The sequence below is a fragment of the Cyanistes caeruleus genome, chromosome 2 (assembly GCF_971803275.1).
Source record: "Cyanistes caeruleus chromosome 2, bCyaCae1.hap1.1, whole genome shotgun sequence".
Lineage (NCBI taxonomy): Eukaryota > Metazoa > Chordata > Aves > Passeriformes > Paridae > Cyanistes > Cyanistes caeruleus.
Window position 1 is genome coordinate 13131765 of NC_141702.1, and position 16416 is coordinate 13148180.

General features: G+C 38.0%; 1 long non-coding RNA gene across 1 annotated transcript; it reads left to right on the forward strand.

Annotated features, from left to right (window-relative positions):
• The first annotated feature begins 10561 nt into the window (after positions 1 to 10561).
• LOC147654616 (uncharacterized) lies at positions 10562 to 14824 on the forward strand. Its single transcript, XR_015282740.1, has 2 exons — positions 10562 to 10762; positions 11380 to 14824. It is a non-coding gene; the product is annotated as an uncharacterized LOC147654616 (long non-coding RNA).
• Positions 14825 to 16416: the final 1592 nt, after the last annotated feature.

Sequence of the window (16416 nt, forward strand, 5' to 3'; positions counted from 1 at the left end):
CTACTGGACTCTTGGACACAGTGCCAAAAACCCGTAGGGGGAATTTATTTAAAATATGTGCTATTTGCAAGGCTGATAATTTAGCAGCTTGAAATATCATAAAAATTATGTATGAGGGACTACTGTAAATCCAGGATTTTCATGGGAATGAAACAATCAGTCCTTCTAATTTTGTGAGTGCAGAGAGTGCAGTTGTGAGTTTATGCTGTTCTCCCTCTGTAGCACCTTTCCAGCATGCATTAATGTGAGGGTAGGTCTGCAGTATTGCTCGTGTATTTAACTACATTTATCCATTATCAATATTTAGGCAAGGAAGAGAAGAACTTTACCCTGGCTACAACCACCTTGGAAAGGAGGTTTTTTGTTTGTTTGTTTTTTGGTGTGGCTTTTTTTTTCTCCCCCATCCAACTGACTGCATGGAGTACTAAATTTTTAAGTATTCATTTTCTGACTACAAGACTAATAGTTATTGAATAAATGCTACTAAACTCTCCTAAGATCTAAAATATACGATAGTTGCATTCAATCTGTGTGTTTACTAGTAATTAAATCAACTGAAATATGTCCCTCACCCCACCTAAATTTTGAATTACTCAAAGTACTTATTAGGAAGAGTGGCCTAGGCAAAAAGATTGTCAGGAAACATGCAAATGTTTTAACAATAGATGACTAAATTGCAGTAAGTGACCTGGAGTTCACTAACTTAAACCAAAGGCTGCAGAGTGGGAAAGGATGCAAAGGTACAACCATACCCAACATAAGTCTTTGACTTCAATGAGTAAAAATACATAGGTTAAAAGATGAAGCATTTTTAGTAATGAAGAATAATCTTAGACCCACTTCCTCAGTCAGGAAACCCTAATAAATTTCAAGAATGTCTAATATGTAGAAACACAATTTAGAAAAATCAAATCTGTATTTCACAATAGGAATATTTTATAATGCTGAGATGTACTGAGAAAGTTTGAATTTTGCTTATTTTTTTTCTTTTTGTTTGAAGAAATTGCGTCCTTCAGGCAATAGCTAAAATATTTTCCCTGTTTCAAAGTGCACAATAATCCCAGTGATTCCTTCTTCTATTGCCAATAAAAATTTTCCTGAAGAAATGTACTTAAAATAGGACATATAAAATTTATTTCTAACTCTATTTAACTTAATTTAAAATTATTCTAGAATTTATTTAAAAGGAAAAACAAAAAGCAATCCTGAAGACTTCATCTTGAGCATCTGCAAAACGCACTAGGGGTAATATTAGATAAAAAAATACATGATAGCCCAAGATATCTTATTCCCAAGAGAGGACTGTATTCCTCTGCAACACTTGAGTATTTCATAAGAAGTGGCCTATCACCCTTAGAAATTCTGTTTCAAAAGCAGTAAGTCATGACATGAAATATCTCCAGCCAGAAAGGAAGTCCAGCTAAGGTTCTCCTGTTTCTATCTGCCATAAACACTTCACTCATGGCCACTGAGTGCCATGGGTATGTTTTGTGCTGTTTGCAGAACGTCTCTTTCATCATGTGCCTTTTGGAGAGCCTGGATGTCTGACTGTGTCCACTGATCCACCCTAGAGGCTAATTTTCAATATCATGGAACCTAAATTGGAAGCACCTAGGGAGCCTGTTTGGGTCTTGTTTCTACTGCACAAAATAAATATTTAAATCTTCCCAACATCTCAATAAGAATAAAAATAATTAAAATACAGATTAATTCCAATACATAAATACTATCATAATTCTAACTCAGATATTATTTTTGCTCCTCTACAAGCCCTATAGTCTGACTTTGAAACATGGCTTTAATGAGGGTATTTTTCAAAGCAGTTTATTGTATTTATTCTGTAAGAAAATGCAAGCTAATATACTGATTGCAAAATGTTCTAGTTTCCTTCTCAATGTTATCTTTACTAACGTCTGCAATGGCCTATCATTTCCTAAACTTTTCATTTGCCAGCTCTGTTATGATTGTGTGAAATCCCTCACTTTTTGCTTCATCAATCCCACAGACTGTGGTGTCTTCCTGGTAATCCCACAAAGCCTTGACCCCTTTGTTGCTGGAAGATGTACCTGGCCAGCACTTTGTTTGTGATATAGACAAAGGGATCAAGGGCACCCTCAGCAAGCTTGCTGATGACACCAAGCTGTGCCATCAATGGACTGGTGTCACCCAGTGGGACCTGGACAGGCTGGAGAAGTGGGCCTGTGATGGCTTATGAAGTCCAACAATGCCAAGTGCAAGGTCCTGAACCTGCCTCAGAACAATCCAAGCACAAGTGTAGTCTGGGCTAAGAATGGATTGAGAGCAGTCCTGAGGAAAAGGTCTTGAGTCTGTTGGTGGATGAGGAGTTCATAACCAAGCAATGTGTGCTGACCAGACCAGAAAGCCAACCTTACCCTGAGCTGCATCCAAAGCCACGTGGTCAGCAGGGCAAGGAGATGACTCTCACCTTCTGTTCTGCTCTTGTGATACTCTACCTGGAGTGCTGCATCCAGCTCTGGAGCCTCCAAAATAGGAAGGACACATACCTGTTGGAATAGGTAAAGGAGAAGGTTACAGCACATCTTCTAAGAGGACAGGCTGAGATAACTGGGGCTCTTCGGTTTGAAGAAGAGAAGATTCCAGGCTGGCCTTAGAGCAGACTTCAGTAATAAAGAACATTGCAGGAGAATTGGGGAGAGACTTTTTACAAGTGACTGTAGGGGCAGAATGTAGGAGAATGTATTGCAAGCAGCCTCATCCCTGATGAATTACAGCTGTAGTAATTACCAATGAGGAGGAACAGCCTTGCCCTTTATGGGTCACAGCCGTGTCCAATGGGATGGGTGTTATAAAAGAGTAGGTTATCTGGCAGTGTCATAAAGGTAGAGAGCAGAGTTTTTCTTTGCTCCTCCCTTCCTGTGAGGGGATGCTGCTTGAGTCAGAGTCTGTGGGGCATTAGAGTCTGCTGGCAGTGCTGTCTACTGCAACAGCAGAGCAAGGGGAAATGGCTCTAAGCTAAAAGGGATAGGCTTGATTAGATTTTAGGAAGACATTATTGACTGTGAGGGTTATGAGTCATTGGAATATGTTGCCTAGGGAGCTGGTGGATGTCCCAGCCCTGAATGTGTTCAAGGCCAGGTTGGATGGGGCTTTGAGCAACCTGCTGTCTTAGAACGTGTCCTAACCAATGGCAGGGGATTGCAACTAAATAATTGTTAAAACCTTTTCCTACTCAAGCCATTCTATGGTTCTGTGTCCTTTTTGTTGTATATTCAAGTCCCCTGACAATCTTAAAGGACCTCCATAGGATTCCTATATTTTTTCTTTATTGTATTGGGGTATAACTGGACATAGTATCCAAATGTTGTCCCATAAGTGTGAATAGGAGGGAAGAATGAACCCCAGCCTGCTGGCTTCACCTCTGCTAACGCAGTCCTCTGCGCAGTTTGGCTCTGCTGAAAGGGAACACTTGATTCTCTTTTATCCTCTTTGGCAAGACCCACTTTGCTGCAGAACTGAACCACTTTCCTGACCAGTTCTCTTCTGTGGGTTGACTTCATCACAGGTGCAGTACTCTGCATTTGCCTTTGCTGAGATCCTGAGGTTACTGGCAGTCAGTTTTTGCCATGTGCAGCCAATCTGTCTGAACAGCATTTTTCCTGCCAGTGTATTGATCGCTTTCCACATCAGTTTTTTGCCCTCTGCAAACTGGGTCATGCGTGAAGTTATTAAACAGTATTATCTCTAGACACTGCCCTTAGGGGGTCCCCTTAGTAATCAGTTGCAAGTTAGACTTATTCCTGATGATCATGACACTTTGAGCCCTGTGTTCAGTCAGTGTTCAACCCAGCTCATAGGTTATCCATCCAGTCCAACTCTCTTTAGTTTGTGTACAAGGACATGCTGGTCAAAAGTGGGACCACAGATGCTGTGACTGTGTCCAAAGCATTGCTGCAGTCAAAGCTAACAATGAAGGCAGAAGTCTGCTTTGTGCCGTATGTTGTATCTGTTGGTGCTTGAGAAACAATTATTAGCTTGTATATTTTATCTATTCCAAAATGTCTGAAATTCTTTGAGAGCTTTTATATATATATATGTGAATATGTATATATATATACTTTGAAACTAAGATCAGCTGATGCAATTTCTGGGGAGGCACAAAGGCGTATACAACCATTTGAAGGTCCAAAAGTCACTAAAATAGTAAAAAAGGTATTCAAATTGCCAATCAAATGTCCCTGGGGTGAATTATTTTCTGAGGCACACCTAAGAGTCATCTCAGGAAGCACTAGTTGGCTCACTCCATAAGAGACTCCAAGACGATTAAGTGAATGGGCTTCTGAGAGCTAGGGGACTGAGTTCTTTGGCAGTGTAAATGTACTTTTAGCTTAAAACCTGGACTCGTTATTGTTTAGTTTCTCTGCCAGGATTTCTAGCAGAGGAGGGCAGAGTGGAAAGCTCAAGGATGCCTAGCTCAGTTCTCGGTGTGTTTCAGCATAAAGAGCTCCTAGGAATGTATTTTCAGGAATGCTGCCTGTCCACTGGTACAGAGTGTTGTCAGAACCAAAGTTCTTTACAGCTACACAAGAAAGATTTCAAATTTTTAATAACATGGAAATTGCAGGAAGCCACTGATGCAAAGAAAGACAAACTCAGAAACATTGAAATCTGACTTCAGGGTTATAACATTTGTATCAAGGAACTTTAAATTTAAAGACTGTGATTCTAAATGGTTTGATCAAAAATAATTCTGAAAAAATTATAAACATGTACAAGATACATGAAAACTGTGGAGTAGAGGAGGTGGAAAATCAAGTATGAAATTGGCAAATTTTTTGACTTAAATGGGAAGTCTAGGGCTTTATTATTAGACACTGTGGGACTAGAACTGAATTGCTGGGGTTATGTTATCTAAACAATGGCAATTTATTATGTTGGAGTAACAGCATCTTTAACCCAGATTTTAAAAATGTGCAAAATTATGATTTAATTGAACCAAGCTAGACAAAGTATGACCAGGAAATTACTTAGACCTGTGTAATGGGAATTTTATTAGGAGTGAAGATGAAATGGAATGCCTTATTTCCTAAGTAACCTATGGATTTCTTTCCTGACACGTCAAAGAGGACAGTGCTACAAAATATTGCAAGGACAATTAGGAAGATGAATTTATTCCTTTTACTCATGTTTATTATGTTATGACAGTATTAACTTATAAGCAGCAAAACTAGATGATATCATATGCTAATGGAAAGTTTTGAATTAAAAAGTGGTTGTTATTAACATATATCATCACTAAACAAGAACATCTCTATAATTTGTGGTAAATTTATTATGAATTTATGTATTTTTTGCAGACACATTTCCAGCTGAGGCAAGACTCATACCTGAATTATTGGAAAACCACAAAAAATAATGGAATGAAAAAAATTTTATTTAGTTAATCGTAGAATGGTTTGGGTCAAAAAGAACCTTAATGATCATCTCATTCCAATCTCCTCGCTGTGAGACCATTCTACTTGACTAGGATACTCAGGGCTCCATCCAGCTTGGCCTCCTTGAACACTTTCAGGAATGAGGCATCTACAGCTTCTCTGGGAAACCTGTGCCAGTGCCTCACCACTCTCGTTAATTGTTGTTAAATATGAGTAACAATAACAGCCTTTTTAGATTTTTTTGTCTGTTGTTGCTGTTTCCATGTTGTACATCAGGAAGAGCCTATTCAGAGCCATCCTGATTTTGGTTTGCACATTTCAGGGGCATACACTGAGCAGTCTTAACTCTTCCATAGTTTTGCTTATAAATCCAGAAACGAGCATATCAGAACAACTTACATGACATCTTTGTAATATTATGAACCTGATTATGTTTAAAAGCACAAAATTAGTGATAAGAATCAACTACAGATCCTTGAGTCTACATTTCTGACTCCACATGTGTCACAATTTTAAGTTGGTAAATTAATCATCAAATAAAGAAAACTAATAGCCAAAACATAAAAAATAGTGTTTTGTGAGACACTGTTGTGCTATATTAGGAACAGAAAAGCATGACACAGGCTATCTAGCTGGGTTGCACAAGAGAGCAAGTTTTATTATTCCAGATCTTCTTTTATAGATAGGTCTGAGAGGGTCTGAGAGGTAAAACTTTCACTGGTCATTAAACCAACACATCACCATCATTGGACAATTGGGAGCACCATCCCTTGACTGTTTCTTGCAAGTAAACACCAAGGATCCAAACAACACCTGCAAAGGTTGTTTTCTTTCCCCAAGGACTGTTTTGATTCCTCCTTTATGATTTTCCAGGCCACACTTCTCAGGCTGGTCTGAGAAAGTTGTGTGACTTGGTTTCACAGTGGCTCAAGTTAATGCCTGAAGCTTAAAATCTCTTATTTGACCATTGTCAGCTCCCACAAGACACTGCAATTTATTCCTAATTATTCTTTGTTTGAATGTCAAAAATGCTTATTTACCTGGGACACATGTTGCAGTTACCCTTTTTACAGAACAAAAGAAGAGATAACAACTAAACAATGACACCACCTAACAATAGCACCAAAAAATATACTTGTACACTTTTTCAGCAGAAGCATCAATACAGGCTGCTGAGAGCATATCATGTCACTGTGCCACACCCATCATTCCCTCACTTTAGGTTACAAGGTTATCAATGAAGCTGTCAGTCACAGCGTCACAGTTAATCTTCAGGAGCCAAAGCTGCGTTCCAAAACTGTCCACAAACCCAAGAAACTGCCAGTGAAGAAAGGAAAATGATTGTGAGTGTAAATGCCACAGAGCTAAAGTGGCAGACCTTGATCCATGTTCATAGATATCGCTGGCAGACTTCCTACCTTCCCCAGAGAAAGCAGATTTTGCTCAAATTCCTGTCAATAAAAATTGTGGATAACATTGTTGAAGTCAGGAGTTTTTAGAAAATTAAATGCATAGATAATTTTGTTACATCTTCAGTTATCTCTGTGATGAAAATGTTACAAATTGCATTTGAAAAGGGAAATGTAAGATTATACATTTTATGCAATAGGGCCTTTAAAAGTGATTTCTACCTGTACTGCATGTTTTAGGTTGTTTTCAACCAACAGGCTTCATTTGAGAGGCTGCTTATTCATGAAAAAGCCTTTTTAATTTATCAGATATATGATTAGTTCCTGCAGTTTAACTCTGTATCTATATCTAAAGAACTGAAAAGGCTTGATGAGGACTTAGATGTTACTTGAAGGCTGAGAATTTAGTTACATCACTAACTAAATTGTAAATGATAGTAAACTGTGAGTAAAAGGTGTTACAGCCATGCTTGAAAAAGCTAGTTTTTCCTTTCTCTTTAGCTGTGACTGTTTTGGTGCTCGCAATCTGTGACTGTTGACAACATAGGAATACATTCTGCATCTACTTCTTTGACTGTGGAGCTTTATGTTTTAGTGGAAAATCAATGTCTTTTGCTTTATAACACAGAAATCAGCAACAGCATTTATGGTAGCTAAAGCATGTAATTTCTGTTAATGTTAAGGGGAACTTCATGTCTAATCTACCCTGCACAGCTCTAAAAAGTTACTTCAGTACATCCTCTCTTTTTTTCTGGAGGTGCCATTTGTGATAGTGCTTGTCACAGGGACTTGATACGCAATTTTCCTTTTTGGTTAGAAGCAGCAGTCATTGACATTTCTCTACCTAATTCATGTCACCATTATAAATAGTTACATTTGGAATATTACGTGAACACACTATTTATACAAGAGAAGATGGGGAATCAAAGCCAATATTTTCCTGTGAAGGATGCAAAACCAGAAGAACATTTTTCTCCTAAACAGATGGGATCAATCAGTATAGGTTAATGTGTATTTTCAGTAATGCCTGTCCTTATTTTACCCTGTGGAACCCTCTTTTAGCTGATTTCAGCAACATGAGCTGAATTTTGAGGACACCTGAAAAGTAGACAGACAGCCTTGTAGAAGCCAGATATTCCTTGTTTCAGACTATTAGGCATCCACAGATGTACAACTTTTCCTCACACAGTTCTTAATTTTCAAAGCCTGTAGTTAAAAATTTCTGCTCTCCATTTGCATAATGACTTTTCACTGCAATTTTACTGGTAGATCACCAATTTAAAGATATCTTTGGCCATTCCTAACAGATTGTTCTTTCATTCTGATGGAGCAATAAGATGATTATCCAGCCTGACTTCAGTTTTGAGGAAATGAACTGCAGTTCCCAAAGAATATGCTCAGTAAAAATCACCTTAATTGACACCATGGTATTTTGGCAGCCTTCCTTAGAGGGGCTAAGCACTATCTGACCTGAGTCAGATTCTCACCCTGAAGAGAATGACTCTAGAAAATAGTATTATGTGTGTACTATGGGATACTTCTAAAGCTCTCCTTTTTTCCTATAAATTCATTCACCCCCATTAAAAATTGATTGCAATACGTACTGAGTGATTATATACTACTAAGTGATTATTCCTTCAGAAAGAAGAAGCACTGGCTTTTCAGATGCAAGTATAGCTATTATAAGGGCAAGAAACTGTTTTACATTCAAAAGATATTTGCAGTTACATACTGAGTTTAATCTAATTTAGATAGCTAAGCATTAGCTGTTACAGTTCAGACTAATTACCTTAGGCTCCTAAATATGTGTGTTGAATCATCCTTGGGAATTACCACTGACCAAAACAATTTCTTAGGTGCCCAAGTTAGATAAGAAAAATCCTATGAGTTTGTTCAGAGTGTTAAGTGCTGATAGTCATAGGTCAGTTCCCCAGCACTGGGGCGTGGGACAAACCTGGCACTGATACCATTTAGATAAATCTGCATGCACTGACATGACATGACTGGGCAGAGTGTTAATGCATTCTGTCTCTCAGGTGGCTTACTAGCCTGTAGGCATATTCCTGCACTTCTAACACATTTACTTTGGGACCAGAACTGGATTACACCATCCTGGTTTGGGTTGTAGGTAGAGTTAGTTCTACTGAAAAAGCTGTATAATTTCATCCCATCTGGGCAGTGAACTAGGTGTAAAGGCAGCTTCATTTGAGCATACAGTTAGTTATAAAAATATCCAGCTTTTATGTGAATACACATGAGCACTTGTGGGAGCCCATCTAAGACTGCACTGAATGTACACATTACAATTCTCCTTTATTGCTTGGATCCAGATCTTTCTTTCAACTATTTCAGTGAAAGCTTTCTATATTGATGAAAGCATATTCTTGCCCATGTCAGGAAAGAGTTTGTCAGGAGATTAGGGATTGGGTTCTTGTATATCCAGCTTGAAAATAACTTTTGCAGCCAAGCATTTCAAATTGATTTGGCTGTTTCACTATTCCCATGTTTTTATATACAAAAATTTGAAAGCAATGAAAATAATCCTTTTTTTTTTTTTTTTTTTTCTCTTTCTATGCTTCTATTTCTTCAGAACATGAAATATAATGTGTTTGTTTTATTTTGTTTTAAAAATCTTCCCCTCCCTGCCCTTCACAGCCCCCCCAAACCAGAAGAGAAGAACCAGAATATCAGAGTAACAAAAACATAGTTTTGCTCTTGTCCTCCAAATATCATCCAGGCCCCTGGCTGAACCTTCTATCATCTGTGTTAAATGCATGGAAATTATCAGACTGGTCAATTTGTCTGTGTAGAATATTAGTGGTAGGAAAAATTCTGGGGATACTCTATTTTCTCCTCACATCTAGGTCCTCATAGGAAGAAATTCCAAACTGTGGGAGAGTTATTTTATATAATTAATTATTTTAAGGGCTCTTAGACACAAACAGGATCTTTCCTCACTTTTCTGAACACTTTCTTTCCTCTTTTTTCTGAACAAGATTTCTGACTGCTTCTCAATGCTTCTTTAACCCTCCAAATCTAAAATAATTACTTCTAAAATCTAAAATTTAGCGCTTCAGTCCTAAAGTCTGTCCCACCTTCATTATTCTGTTACATTTTTAGGATCTCTCTCATCTTATCAGCTCCTGTTTTACTTGTTTCCAAAGGTGCTCTTCAGTTTCAGGTCCCCCAAAAAACCGCTGACCTCTTACTACAAGCTTTTAGCCTTGACTTCAGCTATTAGTGAAAATTTCACATGCAGACTGAGCTTTTCTGTTCTTCCCAAATGGGAGAGCAGAAGCAAATAATGACAGTAATGGCTCAGCAGAATCAACATTTTCCCTTTCCATAAGAGGCAGCCCCATCCTTTCTCCCTCCTTCACCATCTCCACATGGTAGTTTGGTTTCCTCTTTGCTTTGCTGCACAGATGATGGGAGGCTCATTTGCCATATGAGCTACAATAGCATCATCTGCAGATCTTAGCCAGGGTAGAACTGCAGAAATATTCCTCTTCTGTAGGCACAAGAACTCAGTTGATTATGCTCCTTATTTGATTGTTGCAATAATTCCTACGCTGCTTTTCACTTTGGCAGACTAACTCTCTCAAAATTATTTCCCAGGTGTAGTACAGGGGTTTAGCAGAGGACTTCAACAAAGTTCCCAGCTGAAATGCATCCAGATTGATGGGGAGGGGGCTAAGAGGCTTTCACAGAATGGAGACATAACCAAGTTGTGACAGCTGGGGACAAAAGAGGAGGTCTTGGTGTTATATTCTTTAGTATTGCAGAAATGGTTAAAACTTTTTACCTTCCCTGTTCCAGTTGTCTTATAAAATTATTGCAGTGATCTTTGCACTTAAATCTGCAGCGTCAAACTGTTCTGTGGCTGTACACCAATATGGTTCTGCTGATATCCAGGGGAGCTCTGTTGGTGCCAAAGCTGTAAGTTACAGGTCTCTGTGTAGAGCTGTTCATCATTCAGTGTTTTTCTGACTGTGTCAGAATCTCAGTTTCCATTATTAAATTAATAGGTTACCATAAAATGAAAAATTGAAAATATGACTCCTGAGCTCTTAGAGCACAGTGTCTAGGCTATACAAATAAGAAAAAAAAACCCCAAAACATTTCCAATAAGAAAAAAAAAAGTGTTTCATAGGTAATTTTGATTTTTTTCATGACTTAAAATATTAGTAAAGATTTGTACCAACAAAATTGACTAGATTTCTGCCATGTGTTTTAACTTGCCATTCAAGCACAAGTCCCGAGCACTGCTGACTCAACATATTGGCATGTTTGTTCTTCTAGAGTTAAGATTAGATTGTCTTCTGTACTTCAGCTGCCCAATATAGTAATTTGACCCACCTGCTCAATTGTGTTTATACTAAAACAATTTGTTCTGCTAAGAAATCCCACGTTACCCACTATTTCAAGCAACAGAGCATTGGAATAGAACATTTTTTTCTGTGGGGTGTGTTTGATATTTACTCTGTTGCACTTTTTCACTTCTGTCACTTTCAGAAGATAAGCTGACTAATTTTTTTTTTTTTTTTTTTTTCTAGTGACGATGACTGGCATTTTGGAGCTGAGTTTTTTGGCTATTTAGATTGATTTCAGGCATAGGAATTTTGTATGTTGTCATCTTAGGCCTTCCTCTTTTCCCCTTCTTTTATCAATAATCATCAGGTTCTCAGGGGTGTGTCTGTGTACAACAACCAGGTTTTCCCAGTAACAAGCCCATGGAAGTCAAAGGAAGCTTGATTCAGACAGGATCCAGTCTACTGGATCTGCTAGCATAGATGGCTTACAGCATTGTCACTCATTCAGTTTAGGATAGTACTCCACTGTTTTACTAGCAGATCTTGTGTATTTATATCTATAGAAAAAAATTGCATTGCTTAAATTAATTTTAATATCACATTTTAATAATGACCTATGTTAATAAGTAGCCATGGAAATAAAAATGCTATAAGGGACTTTGAGTGAAAATTGTTACTCTTTAAGGAAGATACATAAGACTCTTAGGTTTTGCTCATCTCGCCTGTAAATATAAATGTAAATTGCATCAGATAAATCAGATAATTTTCAGATAATTTTGCAGGACAATACTGAATTTTTGCATGCCTTTGAGGGATGTCTGTGAAAGGTAGAGAGCCCTATGCATTTCAAGATTCTAACAGGTGGGAATATTTATGCCTTGGCTCTTTTTCCACCTATGTTAAACAGAATCTCCAGCCTAGTTATCTCTGAAAATAATTTTTAAGACAATTTTTAAAACAGACAGGAGGAGAGCTAAAATGTTGTCTAAGATGAATAGGGGGAAGTGAACCCTGGACCTGCCTCAATCTAACAAGGTCTCAGTAATCTTGTAAATTCTTGCAATGCAAAGATTAGAAACAGTTTACATGACTATTTGGACTTCATTTTTAGATGTCTTGTTTGGCATCTCAACACATTCATCCTACCTCTCTCACTTTCTTTTGCAGAATATCCTGAGATTATATACATGTGTGCTGTTTCTGTCAGGGAGTGACTCAAGCATCTACACAATAATTTCCAAAGCAATCTTACACTCCTTTTCCACAGATAGTTATGTAAAGAAATTGTGACCAGATTAAGGAAATAGTGCTGAATCTTCTTAGTTTGCACTTATTTCCCTTATGCAATATAATCCAGTTTTCTGGGATATTGCATCTTCTAAATGGGTCTCATGGCTACTGACAGATCTCTCAGCCAAGCAAGATAGAAGGATGATTTCCCATGCTTTCCTGAGTGGTTCTAGAAAATGTGCATTCTACTCTCTTTTTAGCAGAACCGAAAGGTATTCATGATGGTAACAGTCACAGTGAAATATGGGTAAGACACATCCCAAGTGCAGCACCATTTATTCACTGTCTCTCATTTGTTTACAAAGGAATAATGCTCTTCAGATATGGTCAGCTTGGAGACAGGTCAGAGCAATGTGGATGGTAACACAGCCAATAAATACTTTATGATAATTGTACTATAATTTGTGGGTGCCTAAGAGAAGAATTTAAACCATCATTATCAGATTCTCTCACCAGATGGTTTAGAACACCTACTTTGCCTGAAATGGAAAGAATTAGGCCCAGGGAAATATATCAGAACCAACTTAGAATAGCTACTGTTGGCATCTATCACAGCTGGAAATAACTTATGCTTCCCAGGCAGCAGTACAGAGCTAAGTTGAAAGGAACTAACTTTGCTCTTTGCAGCAGAGAAGCAGTTTTTCCACGTTAAGAGGTGCTCCATGCTTTCAAGGCCAGACAGCTTCTAGTATGTGACCTGATTCTTTTGAAGCAAACTCTATTCTCATGAGGGGCATTCCTGGGAGAACTGATCTGTGTCCAAGCAAGAGAATCCAGTGACATATTTGTTAACTACACACATATGGATCAGGACTATATCCTTCTGTTGCCAAACAGTGCCTCAGTCAGAACTGCTCAGATCTATTGGGAAAATATAAACCCTTTGGCTGTGCAGCAGCTTAGCTTGTGCTCTCAGACTCCAGAAAATGTGATTCATGCTTCCCTGTGTCCATATATAAAAGACTCTTCAGGCCTGTGGCTGGTACTTGATATCTGGTCTTCAGGGAAAACTTGGGCAGTACTCAGATTAGACTTCTGGCATTCTACCTGGCATGGAATTTAGCAGGGAATCTAAACCTGGATAGAAACATTTACAAATCTTGCTCTGTTCACATGAAAGGCAATCATATAGTCAATATCTTTGTTTTCTTAAAGACAGCATGTCAAACTCCTTGAAAATAACCTCCTGGGTACCCACCCTTCCCTCCTGATTCCTGAAGTAACAGTCAATGGAAGTTCTTGAAAGCAGTATAATTTCACACCAACTGAATCCCTATATTCTGAAAATGTTGTATGATAATATTTGAATAACTTGTTAGTTTAAAATATTTTGTATACACTTTTATGAGTTTTATCCCTTCTACTTCTGAAAGACTGTGCAGGAGACCTGACAGTGATCTAATGCTGGGTTAGAAAAGGGAGAAGGAATCATTAAGAGTACACTATCCTTTGCTGTCTGTCTGGGCTGAACACTCTGTCAGAGATAAGATTGAAGAAGAGCCCTGCAAGGATCTCAGTGTGTGATTTTACACTTTGAAGGTAGGACAATCAGCAACTGCCACTTCCTTGTAATCCTGAAACAGAGAGAAGCTTCTAAAACTGTACATTTCTTGTAAAAGGACTAAACTTCAGCTTTTAAAAGTTATATGTTTATATATAAAGTTATATATTTAAAGCTTTTAAATATAACTGTTTATGATTGTCTGCAATACTTTTAACTTCAAGCTGTAACCATGAAGCAATTAGCAGAGTTTTCCTTGCCAATGGCTTTCCAGAAAAAAGCCCCAAACACAAACAGGTATAGCAGAAGTCAATTAAATGATCTTCCTGGATGATCTTGAAACTTGTTAGAAAACAAAAGAGATTTTGATTTTCTTGTGATTATGGTATCATATTAGGTAGGCAAAATACCTCTGAGTAATTGCTACGCAGTCTCTTAATATTAAATTTTTGTCTGTTTATGTGTTCATACATTTATTACAATTCTTGCTAAGGTTTTTCGGTTTGTTTGCTTATATGGAAATTATTTTACTCAGACTTAAGCTTTTGTTAGCAACACAGAATTCTTGTCTTCTTGCAATTTTTTGTCAATAAGTTCAGAAGACAGTAATGAAAGGAATGATTGCTCGGCTGATTGTTGCACTGCAGCTCACGTACACTGGAGCGTGAATAATTTAAACTGTGCTGGCTTGTCAGTATTGGATTTGTATGTGGTGTGAGGAGAGCACAGAGGGAGGTGTCAGATAAATCACACAGCAGAAAAGAAGGAAAAAAAAAAAAGTCTCCCAAAAGGTTGGATCAAAGGTGAAGAGAAAAGGGTTCTATTGTGTGCGCAGCGCAAAAAGAGACAGGAGAGTAAATCCCTCTCTTCTTGACAAGGAACTGTTTTGGATACTCAGTAACTTTAAAACAAATTGCATCAGCCTACAGCGCTGTTCAGGTCTTCTGGGACAAAAATGCTTTCTGAATTCAGTGGGAGTGAAACAGTTTTGAAGGGTGCCTTTCAAAGTCATTACTTTCTCTTCTTCTAAAATAATTTCTTTATATAGTAGCTGTTTAAAAGAACATGGGAACAGAAAAAAAACCCAGCTGAGCATTAAGAAAATAGCACACTCAAAGTTAAAGGTCAGTAATCTGTCCATTGTTATGACTAAAGATTTGAAAAAAAACCATAACTTTGTTATGTACCCATTTCTAACCTTCTCCATTTCAAAATAAGATGTAAAACCTTCCACTTACAGAAGAATCAGGTGGAGGGATTTCTGTGTAAGAGTTTTACTGATATATTTTTTTTGTAGTCCAGGGAACCCATGAATAAGGTTGTTCTGTGGAGCCAGCCAGCCATCCTCTGCCCGCTGTGATGGGCAGCTTGTCTGTGTAAAAGCAGTGACTGAAACCCATGTGCACATTTTGCTACCAGCCTAAGGAGTCAGCAGTGTCCAGAGAGCTGTTCTGAGGATTTCTCTGTGTATTGCAGGTAGAAAATAATCCCACCCCTGAAAAGAACAGTTTTAAGTAGCCCAAGATGTTGATTTGCTCATTTAGTTTTGGCTGCTACACGGTGTCTTACTTACCCATTTGTCTTTGTTTTGACAGCCTGACATGGCCTTTGTTGAGACCCAAAATAGAGACAGCAACCCTGGCTTTGCCATATTCTATCACAGGGTTCCAATGATTCCCAGTCCTTATCTAAGAGCATCTGATTAACCTCAGTGACGGGTCAGACTAGATTTGTGGGTTTGGCTATGCACTGGACATGACAACTTTACCAAAATAAAATACTGTGAGGTACAAAACAAAGCTCTATCTAGCAATCATTGTAAATGATGTTTTTTTTCCCAGTGGAGGAAACATTGTTATGCTTCTGCTAAAAAAAAAAAAAAATTGGGGATAGGAAAAAAAAAACCCAACAAACAACAACTCAAACATGTTTCTTCATGGCTGATGCTGAGTTCTGCTTACTTAAAAGAAAGATGTTTTGCTTAAATAAACATGAATGAGGAGGATGGGCTCAGAATTTTAGAAATCTCCAGGTGTTATGAAAACTGGAAAAGACACCATTAAATTTTTCAATGCAGCACCATAAAATAATGGTCCCAAGAGCCCCTATTAAAAAGATATCAAAAGCATGTGATGGGATAATATTGTAATGAAATTTTTTCTTCTCATCATCTGTGAGAGACTGGAAGAAATGATTACTGGCTCAAAACAACCAAAGTGTGTGCATGGGAGCAGGCAGGGCAAATTCCATGCCAGGGGGATGTGCACTGCTCCACATCCCACAGGAGGCCAGAAGAGATAAAAAACCACTGCATAGACACTCACGTGGTTGCATCCCTACTCTCCTCGGATATTATGTCAGCAGACACCACACTGGATCCTAGGCCATAGCTATATCTTGTTTTTCTCTCTCTTTTTCCTCTCTTTATCTCTTTTTCTACTTATCATTTCCTCTTGAAATCTGGATAATTTAAGGTTGGAGGGGTTAAA